This window comes from Periophthalmus magnuspinnatus, chromosome 18 (assembly GCF_009829125.3).
Source record: "Periophthalmus magnuspinnatus isolate fPerMag1 chromosome 18, fPerMag1.2.pri, whole genome shotgun sequence".
Taxonomy (NCBI): domain Eukaryota; kingdom Metazoa; phylum Chordata; class Actinopteri; order Gobiiformes; family Gobiidae; genus Periophthalmus; species Periophthalmus magnuspinnatus.
This window is the reverse complement of record NC_047143.1, coordinates 19,155,238-19,166,997: the sequence shown is the minus strand read 5'-3', so window position 1 is coordinate 19,166,997 and position 11,760 is coordinate 19,155,238.

Below are 11,760 nucleotides of genomic sequence, written 5' to 3'. Positions count from 1 at the left end.
TATGCCCCATCACAAATAAGGCCGCTGTGATTTTTTTCATAAGTCCACGACAAATAAATTGTCTTCTACAAATTTTTGTAAATGAAATTTGAAGAGGGCACTAGAGAGCCATTTTGTGAAATTGTGCCACGATTTACACATCATTGCGTTCAGCTTACAAATGTGCATAAACACTGTATTAGCATTTTCCCATCAAAAAATGTGTGAAAGAGAAATATTTTATTGAAATATTCAAAAAATTGCGATTTTGTTGAAAATTTACCATGACCACACCCAAATTCATATTCAAAATGCAATTGACAATCTTTAATCACACATGGTTTTAGTTGGATTTGGCCAAATTTGAAGTGGTTGTAATGAAAACTGTGCGAGGAGATGTCCTGAATGCGAGGGTGTGCACTTTTGTCATTCCCGGATTTGATCCAATATGGCCGATTTCCTGTACATTTTAGGGCGGGGCCATAATATCATTTTTGTCATGTCCCGACATGTTCTATTTTTTATGTGTTTCAGATTTTTATGTTGACTTTTTCCGAGACGGGATTCAATTGGCCTCATGAAAATGAAAGCTTGAGGTGGCGCAACCGAGTCATCTTTCGTTATTTTTTCTTGAGATCTTTGGTGACAATTAGAGGTCGTCGAGTTCTAATTTTTGACACCACTCACTACCATGTCGGGGCATATTTACTACTTGATTTTTGCCGTTTTCCAGATGTCGGACGCGGTTTTAATGAGTCCCTCGGCGGGACGATGTCGCAGACTCAGGCCTAACAAGTTAACCGCTGTCATGGTAACCAGATACATTCCATGGTTGCTAATAGTTGCATATGTAAGTCCTTATATTCCGATTTTCTGCCATTTTCTCTCTGCACTCGGAGAGAGAAGCTAAGCTAAGCTAACTAGCTAACAGCATCAAGCTCATCGGCTAATTCTTCGTTTGTTTTTAAGCGGATCTTGAACTCAGTGGGCCTCAAGTTCAACCACTTCAGCTCTCAGCATGTCCCAGGTCAGATGACTTTACTTTTTTACTATACTTTACCTACATTTAGACATTTAATTTATGTACAAAATATTAAATATATTCTGTTTAACGCTAGTAGTATTAGCATTTTCCCATCAAAAAATGTGTGAAAGAGAAATATTTTATTGAAATATTCAAAAAATTGCGATTTTGTTGAAAATTTACCATGACCACACCCAAATTCATATTCAAAATGCAATTGACAATCTTTAATCACACATGGTTTTAGTTGGATTTGGCCAAATTTGAAGTGGTTGTAATGAAAACTGTGCGAGGAGATGTCCTGAATGCGAGGGTGTGCACTTTTGTCATTCCCGGATTTGATCCAATATGGCCGATTTCCTGTACATTTTAGGGCGGGGCCATAATATCATTTTTGTCATGTCCCGACATGTTCTATTTTTTATGTGTTTCAGATTTTTACGTTGACTTTTTCCGAGACGGGATTCAATTGGCCTCATGAAAATGAAAGCTTGAGGTGGCGCAACCGAGTCATCTTTCGTTATTTTTTCTTGAGATCTTTGGTGACAATTAGAGGTCGTCGAGTTCTAATTTTTGACACCACTCACTACCATGTCGGGGCATATTTACTACTTGATTTTTGCCGTTTTCCAGATGTCGGACGCGGTTTTAATGAGTCCCTCGGCGGGACGATGTCGCAGACTCAGGCCTAACAAGTTAACCGCTGTCATGGTAACCAGATACATTCCATGGTTGCTAATAGTTGCATATGTAAGTCCTTATATTCCGATTTTCTGCCATTTTCTCTCTGCACTCGGAGAGAGAAGCTAAGCTAAGCTAACTAGCTAACAGCATCAAGCTCATCGGCTAATTCTTCGTTTGTTTTTAAGCGGATCTTGAACTCAGTGGGCCTCAAGTTCAACCACTTCAGCTCTCAGCATGTCCCAGGTCAGATGACTTTACTTTTTTACTATACTTTACCTACATTTAGACATTTAATTTATGTACAAAATATTAAATATATTCTGTTTAACGCTAGTAGTATTAGCATTTTCCCATCAAAAAATGTGTGAAAGAGAAATATTTTATTGAAATATTCAAAAAATTGCGATTTTGTTGAAAATTTACCATGACCACACCCAAATTCATATTCAAAATGCAATTGACAATCTTTAATCACACATGGTTTTAGTTGGATTTGGCCAAATTTGAAGTGGTTGTAATGAAAACTGTGCGAGGAGATGTCCTGAATGCGAGGGTGTGCACTTTTGTCATTCCCGGATTTGATCCAATATGGCCGATTTCCTGTACATTTTAGGGCGGGGCCATAATATCATTTTTGTCATGTCCCGACATGTTCTATTTTTTATGTGTTTCAGATTTTTACGTTGACTTTTTCCGAGACGGGATTCAATTGGCCTCATGAAAATGAAAGCTTGAGGTGGCGCAACCGAGTCATCTTTCGTTATTTTTTCTTGAGATCTTTGGTGACAATTAGAGGTCGTCGAGTTCTAATTTTTGACACCACTCACTACCATGTCGGGGCGTATTTACTACTTGATTTTTGCCGTTTTCCAGATGTCGGACGCGGTTTTAATGAGTCCCTCGGCGGGACGATGTCGCAGACTCAGGCCTAACAAGTTAACCGCTGTCATGGTAACCAGATACATTCCATGGTTGCTAATAGTTGCATATGTAAGTCCTTATATTCCGATTTTCTGCCATTTTCTCTCTGCACTCGGAGAGAGAAGCTAAGCTAAGCTAACTAGCTAACAGCATCAAGCTCATCGGCTAATTCTTCATTTGTTTTTAAGCGGATCTTGAACTCAGTGGGCCTCAAGTTCAACCACTTCAGCTCTCAGCATGTCCCAGGTCAGATGACTTTACTTTTTTACTATACTTTACCTACATTTAGACATTTAATTTATGTACAAAATATTAAATATATTCTGTTTAACGCTAGTAGTTATTAGCTAACTGTGAGAGTCAAATGTTGCTCCCTTGATGTCCGTGCAAATTGGTTAGAGTTAGCCACAAATTGTACTAATAAGATTAAGAGTAACCCAAGAAATTTGTCAAATAGCAAAGAGTATTTATATTAAGTATTTGGGGAAACTACTACTGAAGAGCGGTGCAAGAAACACAAATTTTCAGATCATTTCATATTGTCAACATAAAGCTTTTGTCACTTGTTGACTGTTACTTCAAATTAATATTACTTAAGTAGGAGTAAAAACACAGTTGCTCAAAAAGTAAAATGTAACTGAGTACTACACATCTCTGCTTATAGACTTCCTCACAGTGGGAAGAGTAACCAAAACTGTATACTACAGTACTGTTACTTCAAACTTTAGATGTGCTCATAGAAGTTTGTTTTTTCGAGGGTTGTGGTTGTTAATGGATGTTTGGTCAGGACGGACTGTTTACATCACAGAGGAGCCGTCAGAGGAGCCTCTAATCCCACTTGGGCCTACTTCATTTTGTCCAATTTGCAAGTTTCTTGAATGAAAATTCACAGTGTAAAAAATTCAAATGTGAGAGTTACAATTTTGTAAAAATTGGGTTCTGCCCACAATGGCCGACATCCTGTAGGGTTTAGAGTGGGGTCATAATATAATTTTTTACTTGACTTGACATGTTCTATGTTTGTACCAAATTTAATTTGTCTATGGTGAAAAAGGTCTCCCATTGTCGTAATGTATTTTGATTTTTAATGCGGTGCTATTGAGTCATTTTGAAATATACATTTTTTTGCACATGAAAATACAAAATTTTTGCCAATCTAGAATTTTAGGCCATAGTTGGATTAGTGTAGAGCAGAGGTGTCAAACACATTTTTACCGAGGGCCACATCAGCAAAATGGCTGCCCTCAAACGGCCAGATGTAAAATAAATCTAAAAAATAAAAATAAATAAACTACTTTTTAAAACTTTTTAATTAACTGTTTCTGTATTTATTACTTATTCAGATTACAAATATTAAATATGTATTTCAGAATCAGAATCAGAAGACTGTTATTGCCATAGTCTGTGAACACAGTTCACAAACTAGGAACTTGCTTTGGTGAAAAAGTGCAACATAAACGCACTGAATAAATACAAATACAAATAAGGGCATGCACAAAGTTAAAAAGATATGCTTAAAAAATCAAATGAAATGCTTAAAGGGAGAAAATATATACAACAGCAGCATCAGAACAACAGTGCAAACATGGCTTATTAAAGTGACCGGTATTATAAAGTGTCCAGTTTAGTGCAGATATTATAAAGTGTTCATGAGACAAACAGCAGAGGGGAAGAAACTGTTCTTATGGCGAGAGGTTCTGGTCCTAATGGACCGTAGCCTCCTACCAGAGGGAAGTGGCTCAAATAGTCCATGTCCAGGGTGAGAAGTGTCAGCTGCTATACGGCCTGCTTGCCCCCGAGTCCTGGAGACGTACAGGTCCTGTATAGATGGGAGGCTGCAGCCAATCACCTTCTCAGCAGAGCGCACAATGCGCTGCAGTCGCTGTCTGTCCCTGGCAGTGGCCCCAGCGAACCACACAGTGATGGAGGAGGTGAGGATGGACTCAATGATAGAAGTGTAAAACTGCACCATCATCTGGACTGGCAGCTTGAGTTTCCTCAACTGCCGCAGGTGGAACATCCTCTGCTGGGCTTTCTTGATGAGGGAGCTGATGGTTGGCTCCCACTTGAGATCCTGGGTGATGCAGGTGCCCAGGAAGCGGAAAGAGTCCACAGTTGTGATGGGGGAGTCCGTCAGGGTGAGGAGAGGCAGGGGGGCTGTGACTTTCCTGAAGTCCACAATCATCTCCACTGTCTTCTGGGCGTTGAGCTCCAGGTTGCTGCACCAGGACACCAGCCGGTCCACCTCCCTCCTGTAGGCAGACTCATCGCTGTCCGAGATGAGTCCGATGAGGATGGTGTCATCCGCAAACTTAACCAGCTTGACGGAGTCGTGGCTGGAGGTGCAGCAGTTGGTGTACAGGGAGAAGAGCAGGGGAGAAAGTACACAGCCCTGTGGAGATCCTGTGCTGATAGTCCGAGTGTCCGAGACATTCTTCCCCAGCCGCACGCGCTGTCTCCTGTCCGTTAGGAAGTCAGTGATCCACCTGCAGGTGGAGTCAGGCACATTGAGCTGAGCGAGCTTGTCCTGGAGCAGAGCAGGGAGGATGGTGTTGAATGCAGAGCTGAAGTCCACAAACAGAATCCTGGCGTAGGTTCCCGGGGAGTCCAGATGGTGGAGGATGAAGTATAGGGCCAGGTTAATGGCGTCGTCCACAGACCGATTGGCTCTGTAGGCAAACTGCAGAGGGTCCAGGAGGGGGGAGGTGAGGGACTTGAGGTGGTGCAGGACCAGGCGCTCAAATGACTTCATGACTACAGACGTCAGCGCCACAGGTCTGTAGTCATTAAGTCCAGTGATCCTGGGCTTCTTGGGAACGGGGACAATGGTGGACAGCTTGAAGCAGGCTGGGACATGACATGACTCCAGGGAGGTGTTAAAAATGTCCGTGAAGACAGGAGGCAGTTCCTCGGCACAGTGTCTAAGGGTGGAAGGAGAGACACCGTCTGGGCCCACTGCCTTACGCTCTGCTTCCTGAAAAGTTTAGTCACGTCCTGCTCCACAACTGTGAGGGCAGTGGGGGAGGAGGGGGGGTCCGAGGTGGGTTTGGAGGTAATGTCCATGATGGTGAGGGAGGAGGGGGAGGGGTGTGAAACTTCAAACCTCGCATAAAAGCCGTTTAACTTTTCTGCTAGTTGTTGTTGTTGGAGAATAGAAAGGCCTACAGTTAATGAAAAGATATTCCACGGCGGGAGAGCAGTGTTGGGAGATCACAGTCACATCTGTACACCAGGCGTTGTTGATGTAGAAACAGACACCTCCACCTTTCGTCTTTCCCCCGGAGAGTCCCCGTTGTCTGTCCGCGCGGAGGAGCTGGAATCCCTCCAGTTGAAGCGCACAGTCCGGGATACGCTCGTTGAGCCATGTCTCCGTAAAGCATAAGACACAAGAGGAAGAGAAGTCTTTGTTTCTCCTCATCAGCAGCGCCAGTTCGTCCGTCTTGTTGCTGAGTGAGCAAATGTTAGACAGGAAAATTCCAGGTAGGGGCGTGCGAGCGCCGCGTCTCCGGAGGCGCACCAAGGCCCCTGCCCGCTTTCCTCGTCTTCGGCGCCTCACTCTTTTGCCCAAAGACTAAACAAAATCTACTGCAGGTACTAAAAAGACTGGCAGTAGATCAACAGGAGTTGTTGTTCTGATGGTTAAGAGCTCTTCACGGGTGTAAGAGCACGCAGACACAGAAAAAACACACAAAAACAAAAAACACACAGCGCACCAAATCACCAGGGCGACCGTACATGGCGCCATCTTGGTTAGACTACTATTTGTCTTGATGTTAAAATATGTCTGTGTAACTGTGTATCTCCTGATAAAATGACATTTTAAGATGATAATAAGTTTTAATTTACCATGTCGAGGGCCACATAAAATGATATGGAGGGCCACATTTGGTCCACGGGCCTTGAGTTTGGCACATGTGGTGTAGAGCAGTGGTCCCCAACCACCGGGCCGCGGACCGGTACCGATCCGTGGATCAATTGGTACCGGGCCGCGGGCTGTCCAAGAAATAATTAATAATTTCTGTTGTATTTATTATCTGAGTCTGAACAATCGTTTATTTTGAAAAATCGTTTATTTTGAAAAATGACCGGATTCTCTCGGTTACATTTCCGTCACTTGAGCGCCGACAACTTAACCACTTAGCGTTCCGACAGCCCGTCTGCGTGACACGTTACAACTTTACCACCTCGAATCACCACAGTGCTGACAGGAAAGCCGTTTTTGCAGAGAAGTCAGAAATGTGAATCTGGACTTCACTTACCATTGAGCGCTCTGGTTCTGTCAAACATCAACATATTCACACAAAGTTGTTCTCATTCGTTCCGTAAAGGTCCAGAGAATATAATCCAGTCAAGAAATTATGTCCACAAAGGAAGTTAGAGCCTCCATGTCCAATCTGCTGCAGGAAAGTGAAATCTGTTCCGTCACTTCTCCGCGTAAAAACACGAGACTGGATATAAAGACACGTATTGCGTAATTTTACGCAGCAGTTTTGCGTTTTAAACATGACGAAACGGACAAAACAAAGGAAGTACGCGACCGAGGACACTGTGGATGTTTGTACAAGTTAAACTAGAGTGGGGGTCGGCAACCCGCGGCTCTAGAGCCGCATGCGGCTCTTTAGCGCTGCCTAGTGGCTCCCTGGAGCTTTTTCAAAAATGTTTGAAAATGGAAAAAGATGGGGGAGGGAAATATATTTTTTGTTTTAATATAGTTTCTGTAGGAGGACAAACATGACACGAACATTCTTAACGTTTTCCAATGCTGTAAAAATGTGTAGAATAAATATTAAATTTCAACATTTCTGTCAACGAAGATTTGCGTCATAGCCTGCGACACACGTTTCTACCAGCAGGGCGGGATGCCAGGCAGGTGGCTGTTGTAAACAAAACGGCGGCTGTGTGATGGGCCATGGATCCCAAAGGGAAAAAGAGAAAAATAACTGAGGAGAACAGAGGATTCAACGTTTCTTGGACCGAATCATTTGCATTCATTGCCAATGCGGAAGGATTGCCTGAATGTTTGCTCTGTAACGAGAAGTTGTCAAATAACAAAAAGAGTAATGTGGAAAGACATTTCCAGGGAAGGCATGCTACATTTGCAGCCGAGTATCCAGTTGGGAGTGAGAGAAAAAGTGCGATTGCATTACTTCTGGAGAAATTAGAGGAGCGCAAAAATAGATTTAAGAAGTGGATTGCAGGGTTGGTAACTTAGATGGAGTAGACGTAGTGCGAGTGTGCTCCGGCAGAATTCAACATTTCTTTTTCATTTAGCCCCCTTTAATCTTAATTTGAGTTTTTTTGGATAGATTTTTACCATCCGTTTGACCCAACCGTGAACATAATCTCTCTCACAATGCCGCCTAAGAGCCAAAAAACTGCGGAGAAGGAGGAGGCAAGTGCTAGCGCTAGCTCGTCCATAGAAGCCATTTCAGCCCTACTCGAAAAGCACCGTGAAACTCTCTCTGCTGAGTTCAAGGCTTCGCTGACTGGACTAGAAACTAAACTAGACCAGTACAAACTTTTGGTGGATGACCACGACCAGCGCATATCCTTTCTGGAGCTCTCATCTGACGATATTAGCCAACGTGTTAGTGAGCTTGAAAACGCCGTCTCCTCTCTCCGGGACGACAACACAAAACTTAAGGATAAAGTTATTGACCTAGAGGACCATAGCAGACGCCAAAATATACGGATTCTTGGCTTGGCGGAGTCTACTGAGGGGGGTCGCCCTACTGACTTTTTCTCACGGCTACTTCAGGATGCATTCGGACAGGACACATTGCCATCCCCGCCAGAAATCGACAGGGCTCATCGTGTGGGGGCGGTGAGGCCGGGACCAGGTGCGCGGCCGCGGCCGGTCATTCTCCGCCTGCACCGGTACCAAACGAAGGACCTCCTCATCAGAGAAGCACGACGCAAAGTAATGTTTGACTACCATGGCCAACAGATTCGCATCGTGGAGGATTACAGCGCTGAAGTCATGTCCCAAAGAGTACAGTACAGAGATGTGATGGCGGAGCTCTACAAACGGGGTCTAAAGCCCGCACTGCTCTACCCGGCTCGTCTCCGCCTGACGCTATCCAGCGGTGTCAAGAAGTGGATCGGCAGTGTTGAGGAGGCACAAAAATACATCGATGATCATACCTCCCAACAGCTCGGTCCCACATAGGTGGAAATACTAGACTTTCCCTGGACTTGTGTGTCATGGACTGGGGGAATCACGGTAAACACTGTCAGTGGCGATTTATTTATACATTTTGCGTTATGTTTACTTGCCAGTGTTCTTAATAATCGATAGGCAATACTAATAGCTGTCATTTGTTTCCATTGGTTTCCATCTTGCCTTTAGTGACTATCTAGGCTACACCGCTTACCACTCTATTTTAATAACTATACTACTATTTGTAGTATTATTACAAAGTGGTAACCATTGTAAATTGTACATTGATCTTCCGTGGGGGTACCGTTTTTTATGATACATTTATCCTAGTAAAGGGGCTGCTATTTTAATTTGATTTCAATGCCGGAGCTTTTGTAGTTTGAATGTTAAGCATCATCCGGAGGACGGGCTGGCTGAAGTTTTTTAATTTATGGAGCTTGCTGCTTTTTTTAATAGCAGCTGTCTTTTTTGGGAGGGGTAGGGGGTGGGTACCTGTCACCGCAAACAATTCTGCTATCTTGAACTCTTTTGGGGGAAGTGCTGGTCACTTTGCCTATTGCTGGTCACCAGGTTGTTGTGAACTACTCTACACCCCTCTAAATATGCACTATGGTAAATGCTTTTAACATAGTGAGCTGGAATGTTAAGGGTTTAAACCACCCTGTGAAGCGTAAGAAGGTCTTCTCTCATCTGAAACATGTCAGGTCCAAGATAATTTTCCTACAAGAAACCCATGTGCGCACCTCAGACCTGTGTCGTTTGTTGCGCTGGTCTGGGCAATCCTTCCATTCCACGTTTCAGGCCAAGGCCCGGGGTGTTTCAATTCTCATTTCCCAGGATATTCCTTTTGAACCACATAATGTATTATCAGACAATAATGGTCGATATATAATTCTCTCAGGCAAATTATATAATATATTGGTCGTCTTAGTTAATGTGTATGCCCCGAACGTGGATGACGCCGAGTTTTTCAAACGTTTGTTTTCGTTACTGCCAGATCTGAATACTTATCATCTCATCCTTGGTGGTGACCTTAACTGTTGGTTGGACCCGACTCTGAACAGATCCTCAGGCAATCCCGGTGCAGTGAATAAGTCGACCTGTCTTATTAATGATTTTCTTACGGATTTTGGTATTTGTGATGTTTGGCGATTTTTACACCCAAATGACAAAGAATTTTCTTTTTTCTCTCAAGTGCACCATTCATACTCTAGGATTGACTACTTCCTTTTGGATAATCAACTTATACCCTCTGTGCATTCCTGTGAGTACCAACCAATTGTTATATCTGATCACGCACCTGTTATTCTTTCGGTACAGCTACCTGGCCTTCTTCCTACATGCAGGCAATGGTGCTTTAATTTAACCTTGTTGTCAGATGCCAAGTTTGTAGAGACTATTGAGAAGGAAATAGCCTTTTTCATGGACACCAATACAAATCCGGATATTTCCTATCTCACTTTATGGGATACTTTGAAAGCTTGCCTGCGCGGTCAGATCATTGCTTATACAGCCAGGATGAAACGCAATTCAAACCGGGAACAAAGTGACCTTTTACGCCGAATAGGTGAAATAGACAAACAGTACTCTCAAAATAAAAGTCCTGACCTATATAAACAACGAGTTGAATTAAAAGCTAGATTCGACCTGCTCACTACCTACCGGGTTGAACAGTTGCTCCTGAAAAATAGAACCAGGTTTTATACATATGGAGATAAGTCAGACAAATTGCTAGCTAATCAACTTAGGGGTTTCAGATCCAAACAGGCCATTTCAAAAATCCAGATGGGCACTGATCAGGTCACCACAGATCCCATAGAAATCAAAACATTTTCAAAATTGCTTTCACCCTTGTTGTGCTGTGTTTTCTCAGAATCCTGCAAATTGGGTCATCTACCCCAGTCCTTCTCAGAGGCATGTATTACGCTCATAGCTAAGAAAGGAAAAGACGTGTCAAACTGTTCATCATACAGACCCATATCTCTTCTTAACACGGACGCCAAGGTCCTGGCAAAAGTATTAGCTCTCAGACTGGAAAATATCCTCCCGACCATTATATCCAAAGACCAAACTGGCTTTATTAAAAACAGGCAGTCCTACTTCAACATCAGACGTCTTTTTAACATCTTGTACTCTGCCCCGGAAGACCGGCCTGAGTGTATAATTTCTATAGACGCAGAGAAGGCCTTCGACCGCGTCGAGTGGCCGTACCTTTTTGCTGTGCTGGACAGATTCAGATTTGGTTCCACCTTTACCTCATGGATCCGAATGCTCTATTCCCACCCCACTGCCATGATTCGTACTAACTCCCAACTATCCAGGCCATTCAGACTGCACCGCGGCACTCGTCAAGGGTGTCCGTTAAGCCCCATGCTCTTTGACTTGGCCATAGAACCACTAGCTATCGCACTTCGTACCTGCAATGGCTTATATGGAATTTGGAGAGGGGGTGTGGAGCACAGGGTTTCACTCTACGCCGACGATCTCCTGCTATATGTGTCAAACCCAAGTGAATCTATTCCTACTGCTCTAGCACTGCTCAATCATTTTGGCACTTTTTCAGGTTACAAATTAAATATCAACAAGAGTGAGCTGTTTCCAATCAATAACAAGGCACGGATTTTGGATCTTACCAACTTAAACTTCTAGGTTGAACATGACAAGCTTTCGTATCTTGGGGTTATTGTCACCAAAAAGCATAGGGACCTGTTTAAAGAAAATGTTGCTGTTCTATTGAATCAGGCCAGGCAGCTGATGTCTCAATGGTCACCTTTATCAATGTCCCTAGTGAGCCGTGTAAACTCTGTTAAAATGGTAATCTTACCAAAATTCTTATATCTTTTCCAAACATTGCCCATTTTTATTCCTCACGCTTTCTTTCAACAGCTGGACTCACTCATAACTTCCTATGTTTGGCAGGGCAAACGTCCATGGCTAAGCAAGATCCATCTCCAAAAATCTAAACTCCAGGGTGGCCTTGCTTTGCCTAATT